This window comes from Mustelus asterias, chromosome 2, assembly GCF_964213995.1.
Source record: "Mustelus asterias chromosome 2, sMusAst1.hap1.1, whole genome shotgun sequence".
Taxonomy (NCBI): domain Eukaryota; kingdom Metazoa; phylum Chordata; class Chondrichthyes; order Carcharhiniformes; family Triakidae; genus Mustelus; species Mustelus asterias.
Window position 1 is genome coordinate 22,788,908 of NC_135802.1, and position 10,506 is coordinate 22,799,413.

A 10,506-nucleotide genomic window follows, 5' to 3' on the forward strand; every position below is an offset into this window, starting at 1 on the left:
GAGTCGGATGCCATTTGTCAGAGCTTGAAACATCGGCTCTATTCTCTCTCCACAGATGCTGTCAAACCTGCTAAGATTTTCCAGCATTTTCTGTTTTTGTTTCAGAGTCCAGCATCCACAGTATTTTGCTTTTCTTTCTAGATAACTAGACCAGTGACAATACCACTACACCGCTACCTCCCATTAATCCCTCTCCCTCTCTCTCTATTAGTGGTTACATTACTTGAAGGGCACCACTCCACATAAAGTGTGGGGCAAGGCAAGAAAGCAGCTCTTCGAAAATGACCGCAACCCGTACAAGCGGATTGACGCTGCATTGTGGGCGTCATCCTATACCACACTCTAGCTATCTAAGCTAACGCCAACACCCACAAACATTGGTTAGGGGACCGGGGGTAACTTCCCTGCTCTTCTTTAAAATGGCAAAGTGTGATCTTCTACACCCAGCCGAATAAGGAGATTTTATCCAAGAGATAAGAGCATGCGGTGCAGCATACAGTGCAGCACTCGCTCCGTACTGCACCAGAGTGGTTCTTGTTCTCAAGTCCTACAGTAGAACTTAAACCTTGTCTCTCTGAAGTTAGAGAGCTGCTAACTGAACATGGCTGGGTGGGATGTTTGGTCTTTAAAACTCTGTTGGAGTAAGACTTGGGCATCAATGGGACTTCCCGCACTCCCCCCATCCATCCCACACCCAATATTCAACTGCCAGAGGCCTATTTTTCAGGCTCAAACTTCTTTCCCACGGAAAAGGCAGTGGATTGAGCTGAGTTAGATGCTTGAAATGTCTCTTTCATAAGCCATGAGGAGATGCAGACAGATATATTACCAGATTAAGATGTATTTTTTTATTCATTTACGGGATGTGGGCTTCGCCGGCTGAGCTAGCATTTATTGCCCACCCTGAACTTCCCTCCATTTCAGAGAGCATTTGAGACTCAACCACATTGCTGTGGCTCTGGAGTCACATGTAGGCCAGACCGGGTAAAGAGGGCAGATTTCCTTTCCTGAAGGACACCAGTGAACCAGATGGCGTTTTACGACAATTGACAATGGTTTCATGGTCTTTTAATTCCAGATTTTTATTGGATTTAAATTTCATCATCTGCCGTGGTGGGATTCGAACCTAGGTCCCTGGATCTTGCCCGGGGTATCTGGACTACCAATACCAGTGACAATGCCACTACACCACCACCTCCCTGCTGACAGTTACGCTGCAATGGCACAGTTTCAAAGCAGAGCCGAAGATCCTTGACGTGACCTCTCCAAAGAAAAGCCCAAGTGAGGCAGTACATTGACTGCCTTTCCTTCTGACTTAACCCCACCTTGCTGCCTGATTTATTGCCTGTCACAATTTTCAGCAATTATAGCCAAATGTGTTGAAACAGCACATACAAATAAAACTGCTGGAAGACAGTAAAGTATTGTTTTAACAAACAAAATTCGCCAAGAACATCCTATGAAGTAATCCATAAAAATACTTGGCTGTCTCAGCTGCCCGGCTGAAAGGTAAGAATATCAGACACATTGGGGAGGAACATGATTTGCATTAACATAATAAGCTTTACATGTGGTTTCCAACATGGCACCATCTTTCCCATGCATCTGCTCCTGAAATATCTGCTCCGCATTCAAGTACTAATTAAACAACCTTCAACACTTTTCATATTTAGCGAGAGGCTCAGGGACATTTCCTCCCCACCTTCTGTTAAACGCCTTAAAACACTTTGCTGTTCCTTGGTGTCGGCTTTGAACAAACAAACAGCTCCACCGACTCTCGAATCACCCACATCACAAGTAAACATATTGGCTCAGAGGTGAAGTGCAGAGCCCAAGCTTCTCATGAAAAGATACCGCCAGTGAGAAAATGAAGAAAGCGACACCATCAGCTACCCCAATGGCCTCAGATGGTAGGCACATCAAAAGGTGTTAATGGTGACAACATACACACCAAACAGAGCACCCAGGTATGTTTCCCATTCTGTCTGGCGCTGGTGTCAGGACAGCGATTGGGCAGTGGGTGTGTGTTTTGATTTGATTTTGATTTGATTTATTATTGCCACATGTATTAGTATACAGTGAAAAGTATTGTTTCTTGTGCACTATACAAAACATACTGTTCATAGAGAAGGAAAGAAGTGAGTGCAGAATATAGTGTTCCAGCCATAGCTAGGCTGGAGAGAAAGATCAGCTTAATATAAGGTAGGTCCATTCAAAAGGCTGATAGAAACATAGAAACATAGAAGATAAGAGCCAGAGGAGGCCATTTGGCCCTTCGAGCCTGTTCCACCATTCATTACGTTCATGACTGATCGTCCAATTCAATAACCTAATCCTGCTTTTTCCCCATAACCTTTGATCCCATTTGCCCCAAGTGCTATATCCAGCCGCCTCTCGAATACATTCAATGTTTTGGCATCAACTACTTCCTGTGGTAATGAATTCCACAGGCTCACCACTCTTTGGATGAAGAAATGTCTCCTCACCTCCATCCTAAATGGTCTACCCTGAATCCTCAGACTGTGATCCCTGGTTCTGGACTCCCCCACCATTGGGAACATCCTTCCTACATCTACCCTGTCTAGTCCTGTTAGAATTTTATAAGTCTGTATGTGATCCCCCCTCATTTGTCTGAACTCCAGCAAAAACAATCCTAACCTAGTCAATCTCTCCTCATACATCAGGTCCTGCCATCCCCAGAATCAGCCTGGTAAACCTGCACTCCCTTGAGAGTGAGAACATCCTTCCTCAGAAAAGAAGACCAAAACTGCACACAATACTCTAGGTGTGGCTTCACCAAGGCCCTGTATAATTGCAACAAGACATCCCTGCTCCTGTACTCGAAACCTCTCGCAATGAAGGCCAACATACCATTTGCCTTCTTTACTGCCTGCTGCACCTGCAGGGAAGAAGCTGTTCTTGAGTCGGTTGGTACATGATCTCCGACGGAAGAAGATGGAAGAAAGAATGTCCGGGGTACGTGGGGTCCTTAATCCTGCTGGCTGTTTTGCCGAGACAGTGGGAAGTGTAGACAGAGTCAATGGATGGGAGACTTGTTTGTGTGATGGACTGGGCTATGTTCACAACTCTTTGTAGTTTCTTGCGGCCTTGGTCAGAGCAGGAGCTGTACCAAGCTGTGATACATTCGGAAAGTGCACTCAACTAAGCTTTCTACACCTCATCTCTCGACTGATCTCTGCTTTAGGGCAATTGGGCGGACACCAGCCAGGAGCAGGGTATCTGGGATGCCCTTCCTGTTCGAATCGATGGAAAAAGCGGTGAAACGTGAGAATTTAGAATACTGGTGTGAACTGTTTTTTTTCTTTCTGGGTGAATAAAATCATAGAATCCCTATGGTACGGAAGGAGGCCATTCAGCCCATCGGGTCTGCACCAGCCACAATCCCATCCAGGCCCTATATCCGTAACCCTACATATTTAGCCTGTTAATCCTCCTGACACTAAGGGGCAATTTAGTATGGCCAATCCACCTAACGCACGCATCTTTGGACTGTGGGAGGAAACTGGAGCAGCCAACGCAGACACAGGGAAAACATGCAAAACTCCACACAGTCACCCAAGGCCGGAATCGAACCCGTGTCCCTGGCGCTGTGAGGCAGCAGTGCTAACCACTGTGCCACCATGTTGCCGCTCAGTTTCCTGGTCTGCACCAGCACTGCGGAAAAGAAATCCGTGAGAGTCTAAAGGAAGGCTTGAGAAGGTCAGAAGATTTAGTCTCCAAGGATAGTTTAGCATTTTGGTGTTAAGGGGTTTGCGATTGCAACTTACCACCTGCAGCCATTGCACTCGAATCAGGTGACATTGTCAATAAGGATGGCCAATATTTCTCAACGCATGGCAACTAAATGAGGCTGAATTTTCGGGCTCCAAGCGGTGGGAACAGTGGTGGATGTAGCCTGAAAATACGTGCGCTGGTCAACAGGCCCATTCCCCGACACTGCTTCCAGCGCAAACCTTTGTGCAGAGGAGGGTGCAGGGTCAACCTGGCTATCCATCCACTGGGGGCTGTTAACCGATTAGGCTCATTAAGTGCTTGATTAAGGCTAATTATAGGAGACCGATTGGAGGCCTGTTCCACTGACTGGAGGCAGGCGCCTGATGACAGAGCAGCGGGGACAGGGCTTCAGGTAGTCCTCCATGTCTGCCCGGGTGTGGGTGCAGCCATAGGCCACCCTGTTGAGGGATTCCACGTCCCCACCACTCCATACCCTCCCAACACTTTTCTACCAGTGATGGCCTGGCTGCTGAATCTCCTTTTCACTTCAAGATTCAAGAAAGTTGGAGAAAGGCCACATCCATGTTGAAGTAGCTTCTCTGTTCCTTACCTTCCTTCACAGCCTGCTGCTCCTTTCAAGCCCTTTGATTGTCCCCCCAGCTTTGAGAGGCTGCCACTGCTCTTAATTGAATGGACAACTTGGCTCCATGACAATTAAGGGGGTGTTCACCCCTCCCCTATAAAAGCTCAGGTCAGTGACTGTTCCCTACCCCTGCTCCCCCAGAAGTGGGATAGGAACATAGGAATTAGGAGCAGAAGTAGGCAAATTCAGTCCTTTGAGCCTGCCCCACCATTCAATCAGATCATGGCTGATCTCTCCCTGGTCTCAAATCCACCTCCCCACCTGTTCCCCATATCCCCTTATCCCTTTTTTAAAATCAGAAACATATCTATTTTCCTCTTGAAACCATTCAATGATTCAGACTCCACCGCGCTGCGGGGCAGCGAGTTTCACAAATTCACCACCCCCTTCAAGAAGTAGTTCTCCACATCTCAGTTTTAAATCTACTGCCTCTCAACCTATACATGTGACCTCTTGTTCTAGATTGCCCCATAAGAGGAAATATTCGGTTTACATTTACTTTATCAATCCCTTTTCAAATTTTATATACCCCGATCAGATCCCCTCTCATCCTTCTAAGCTCCAGCGAGTACAAGCCCAAACTGTTTAATCTCTCCGCATACATCAACCCTTTCATCCCCGGAATCAGTCTGGTGAACCTCCTCTGAACTGCCTCCAAAGCCACCACATCCTTCCTCAAATAAGGAGACCAGAACTGGACACAATACTCCAGATGTGGTCTTACCAACACCCTGTACAGTTGCAGGAACAGGAGTCAGAAACTGTACTGATTTCCTCATCTCACTCCCTCCAAGGGAAAATCTAGCCCAAGATTTGAGTCACTGCTGACCTCCATTGTGGAAGAATTCAAAGTCATTAAGGTACGGCACAAAAATATGCATCAGATATTCCAAGACTCATGAATGGGGCCCTTATTGTGATCTGGCAGGGAATGGAGCACGTGGGATGCCAGGGAAAGGGCAGAGTCGAGGAACAATGCAGAGGGACATCACAGGGTAAGTGACTCACGGATATGATGCTGTTGTCCCAGGAATTTTAATGAGTTTTTAGATCTGTAGAAAATGATCATCGAAAGCAAACACTGGCGGTCGTGGAGACGGGGCAAAAGGGATGGCAAAGCACCTGAACAGGTTGGAATGGAATGGAGGAAGGCAAGTTCTCGTTGAAGGGTGATTGCAAGATTCACTTCTAATAGGTATCTGAGTCTTTTGAAAAAACATTCTTGGGATAGAATAGAATAGAATCCCTACAGTACAGAAGGAGACCATTCAGCCCATCGAGTCTGTACCGACAACAATCCCACCCTATCCCCATAACCCCAAATATTTACCCTGCTAATCCCCCTGAAACTAGGGTCAAATTAGCATAGCCAATCAACCTAACCCACACATCTTTGGACTGTGGGAGGAAACCCACGCAGACATGGGGAGAATGTATAAGCTCCACACAGACAGTGACCCAAGCCAGGAATCGAACCTGGGTCCCTGGTGCTGTAAGGCAGCAGTGCTAATCACTGTGCCACCATGCCGCCCCTCCTTTGTTGCCCTTGAGATGGTGGCAATGCCACCGAGTGACTGGTTCGGCCTCTTCAGAGATCAGTTAGGTGTTAGCAGTAGAACTGGTGTTGAGTCACATCTGGATTAGATAAGGATAACAGGTTTCCTTCCACCAAGAACATTGGCAACCACCCCCATCCCCCCAAACCTGCCCGGTTTGGCAGCAGTCAGCCAGTTCCAAGGCCACTTTTACTGATACCAGCTCCTTCCTGGTTTTCAGATTGGCTTTTGTGAAGTGAATCGAAATTTCACAAGCTGCCACGTTCTCCCCGTGTCTGCGTGGGTTTCCTCCGGGTGCTCCAGTTTCCTTCCACAGTCCAAAGATGTGCGGGTTAGGTGGATTGGCCATGCTAAATTGCCCTTAGTGTCCCGAGATGTGCAGGTTAGATGGATTAGCCATGGTAAATGTATGGGGGTTAGGTGGATAGGGCAGGGGAGAACCTGGGTAAAATACTCTGTCAGAGAGTCGGTGCAGGCACGATGGGTCAAATGGCCTCCTTCTGCACTGTAGGGATTCTATGATTCTATGAAATGTGCTTTACGTGATTGCAGGAGGGTGTATATTGAGCCTTTGTCCAATAATGTGAAGAGCAGACCTGGAGGCATACCCCTTGTTGAAGATAATTGCTAATGCGATTGATACGGAGGTGTTACTGTAAAGAGAGGTGTTGTTACTATCTGTAGCAGAACTGTTACCCCAAGTAAGACCAAAATCTGGCGTATGGTTCTGAATGTTAAAGAATTTATGAACATGAATGCCCAACAAGCCAGCATTCACATGAGGGGAGATGGTTCCGTAGTGATATCATCACTGGACTAGTAATCCAGAGACCCAGGGTCATGGTCTGGGGACACGAGTTCCAATCCCACCATAGCAGATGGCGAAATTTGAATTCCATAAGAATCTAGAATTTAAAAAAAACACTCTAATGATGACCATGAAACCATTGTTGATTGTAAAATACCCATCTAGTTCACAGCCGACGTGACTCCAGATCCACAGCAATGTGGTTGACTCTGAAGTGCCCTCTGAAAATGGCCTTGTCATTCAAGGGCCAGTAGGGATGGGCAATAAATGCTGGCCCAGCCAGCGATGCCCACATCCCACGAATGAATAACAAAAAAAAAATCATCTGGAGTGGTGCAACTCAGATGAGAGTGCATTTTGGACAATTGACTATTCAGTTACAGAGGTACATGAGAAAAAAAAGGTTCGGAAAGCAGGAAATGGAAAGACTTTGGCTGGTGACAGCAAGTGGGTAGACTGAATTGCTGGACACTTTACTCATAATCTTTCACAAACCATGAGCTGGCGTCACAGTGGCACAGTGGTTAGCACTGTTGCCTCACAGCTCCAGGGACCTGGGTTCAATTCCTGCCTTAGGTCACTGTCTGTGTGGAGTTTGTACGTTCTCCCCGTGTCTGCGTGGGTTTCCTCCGGGTGCTCCGGTTTTCTCCCACACTCCAAAGACGTGTGGGTTAGGTGGATTGGCCATGCTAAATTGACCCTAGTGTCAAGGGGATTAGCAGAGTAAGTGAGGGTTAAGGTAAGATTGTGGTTGGTATAGACTCGACGGGCCGAATGGCCTTCTTTTGCACTGTAGGGATTCTATGAATTGATAATGCCTGCCTATTAAAGGCTCGGGGGTGTTTCATAAGATTCATAATTTTGTAAGATATAGGAGCAGAATTAGGCCATTTGGCCCATCGAGTCTGCTCCGCCATTTGATTATGGCTGATGTGCTCCTCATCCCCATTTTCCTGCCTTCTCCCCATAACCCTTCAACCCATTACCAAGTAAAAATCTGTCTAGCTCCTCCTTAAATTTACTCACTGTCCCAGCATCCACTGCACTTTGGGATAGTGAATTCCACATTGTGGTTTGTTTGCCAAGATAAAACCTGTGGAGATTTGGAATTAATTCAAGTGATCCTTTATCGGGGCTACAGGGAACTCCCCAGAGAAAGGTGAGAAATATTTTGTAGAGGACATTTTTGGAAATGGGGGTAGAATGAAAAGTCTCTCGATTGTTGCCTTACTATTTATTTATTTGTCATAAGGGAGGGTAACATTAACACTGCAATGAAGTTACTGTGAAATTCCCCTCGTCACCACACTCCATTGACCCGAACAACCAGCATGTCTTTCAGAATGTGGGAGGAAACCGGAGCACCCAGAGGAAAGCCACGCAGACACGGGGAGAACGTGCAGACTCCGCACAGACAGTGACCCAAGCCGGGAATCGAACCCAGGTCCCCGGCGCTGTGAGGCAGCAGTGCCAGCCACTGTGCCACTGTGCCACCTACTTTACCTTCTGGTGCCTGTTCCCCCCCCCCTACACCTCACGGACAATGGGCTGTTAGATTTTCCATGTTTTTTTAAAGTTTATTTATTGGTGTCACAAGTAGGCTTACATTAAGAAACATAGAAACCTTTGACACCTTTGAATCGAATCCGGGTCCCTGGTGCTGTGAGGCAGCAGTGCTAACCACTGTGCCACCATGCCACCCATGTGGTAGCGATTTGGGGTAATATAGTTAGGAGGACAGATAATGTTCTGTGCTAACCACAGTGCCACCCACCGCTGGTGAATAGCCCGTCAGCGCTCTTTTAGCTTTGACATCTCGCTGCTTACAGTTCACTGAGGCCCAATGTATGAGGATGGGCCAGTAATAATCATGCCTGGCGGTTCGGTAGTGTCGTGTTTATATTGCTGGATTAGTGATCCAGGAAAAAAACTGGACTAAAAATTCAGAGAAACCTAAGTGAAAATCCTACCAAGTGATGAATGAAGCCAAGCTGGGGAATCAAAGCTGTTGCCCTTCCCCAATGTGGCTTACATGTGTCTGCAAAGTGGCCTCGCAATCCACTCATTGGCGTCAAACTGCTGTAATGAATCAGCAGATCAAATCAAAAGCCAGCTTCTCTGGACAACCAGAGATGGGTAACACATGCCATCCTTGCTAGCGATCCCGCGGATTGGATTTTGAAGAAGGGTTGGCATTAGATTTGCCCCACACGTCACATCCAGCTAAACTGCGAACAGCGGAATCATGTGGGGTTTTTCAGATTATTCAAGGACACAAAAATGCTTTGTTCGTTATGTCACAGGTGATCATTTAAGGAAGATTACAAAGTCCCGAGAGCAGGGAGAACTTGATTAATCGTATCACTGCATCTTCCATTTCTTCAAATGGAGTTGAGAGGATTGGCTTATGAGGAGAGACTGAGTAGACTGGGGCTATACTCATTGGAATTCAGAAGAATGAGGGGAGATCTTACAGAAACATATAAGATTATGAAGGCGATAGATAAGGTAGAAGCAGGGAAGTTGTTTCCACTGGCAGGTGAAAGTAGAACTAGGGGGCATGGCCTCAAAATAAGGGGAAGCAGATTCAGGACTGAGTTGAGGAGGAACTTCTTCACCCGAAGGGTTGTGAACCTGTGGAATTCCCTGCCCAGTGAAGCAGTTGAGGCTACCTCATTGAATGTTCTTAAGGCAAAAATAGATAGATTTTTGAACAGTAAAGGAATTAAGGGTTATGGTGAGCGGGCGGGTGGAGCTGAGTCCACGAAAAGGTCAGCCATGATCTTATTGAATGGCGGAGCAGGCTCGAGGGGCGAAATGGCCTACTCCTGCTCCTAGTTCTTATGTAAACATCTGAGGAGGTGTTTTCGTTTTATGCCTTTCAATGTCTCTCCCACACTGAAGATTTTTACTAGGGGAGATGCCAGCTGCACTGACATAAAATGTAATCTTTGTGAGATTACATCAGATGATAAGTGATGCCGCCTCTAACAAATACACTCAGTGTTAAGGACATAATGCTAAAGACAACATGCAATTTGACTAAAGGAATGGTCCTTTAAAAAAGATACGAGGGTAACAGAACAGAAGCAGTAATTTTCATACCAGTCTCATTCCAATCATTGTATTTGAATCACAAAATCAGAGAATCTCACAGTGCAGGAGGCAGCCATTCGGCCCATCGTGTGCTGGCTGTTTGCCAGTTTTATCCGATTAGCTCCTCCACCCCCTCCACAGTTCTGCAATTGTTTCTCTTTTAAGTACAGCGGTTCAAGAAGGTGGCAGACCACCACATTCTCAAGGGCAATTAGGGACGGTTAATAAATGCTGGCCTAGCTTGTGATGTACACGGGCCGTGAAATAATACAGAGTGACATCAACACCATTAACGTGTTGCTCCCACACTGTGGGCTAAGCCCTTAGAATAGCCAACGTGAGTTAATTTTGAACTCAGCACAAAGGTTCAAAACTATGCTACTTTTCCCTGTTGTTGGATCACGCCCACCCCTGCTTTCCCCTTCTGGCAAAAGTTGGATATCATCGAATCCCCACAGTGCAGAAGGAAGCCATTAAGTCCATCGAGCCTGCACCAACCACAATCCCACCCAGGCCCTATCCTCGTAACCCCACATATTTAACCTTGCTAGTCCCCCTGACAGTAAAGGGCAACTTAGCATGGCTAATCCACCTAACCCTCACATCTGTGGGATGTTGGGAATGTCGAAATATGTCGAAAATGATGCTGAACTTCCACATCTGGATCC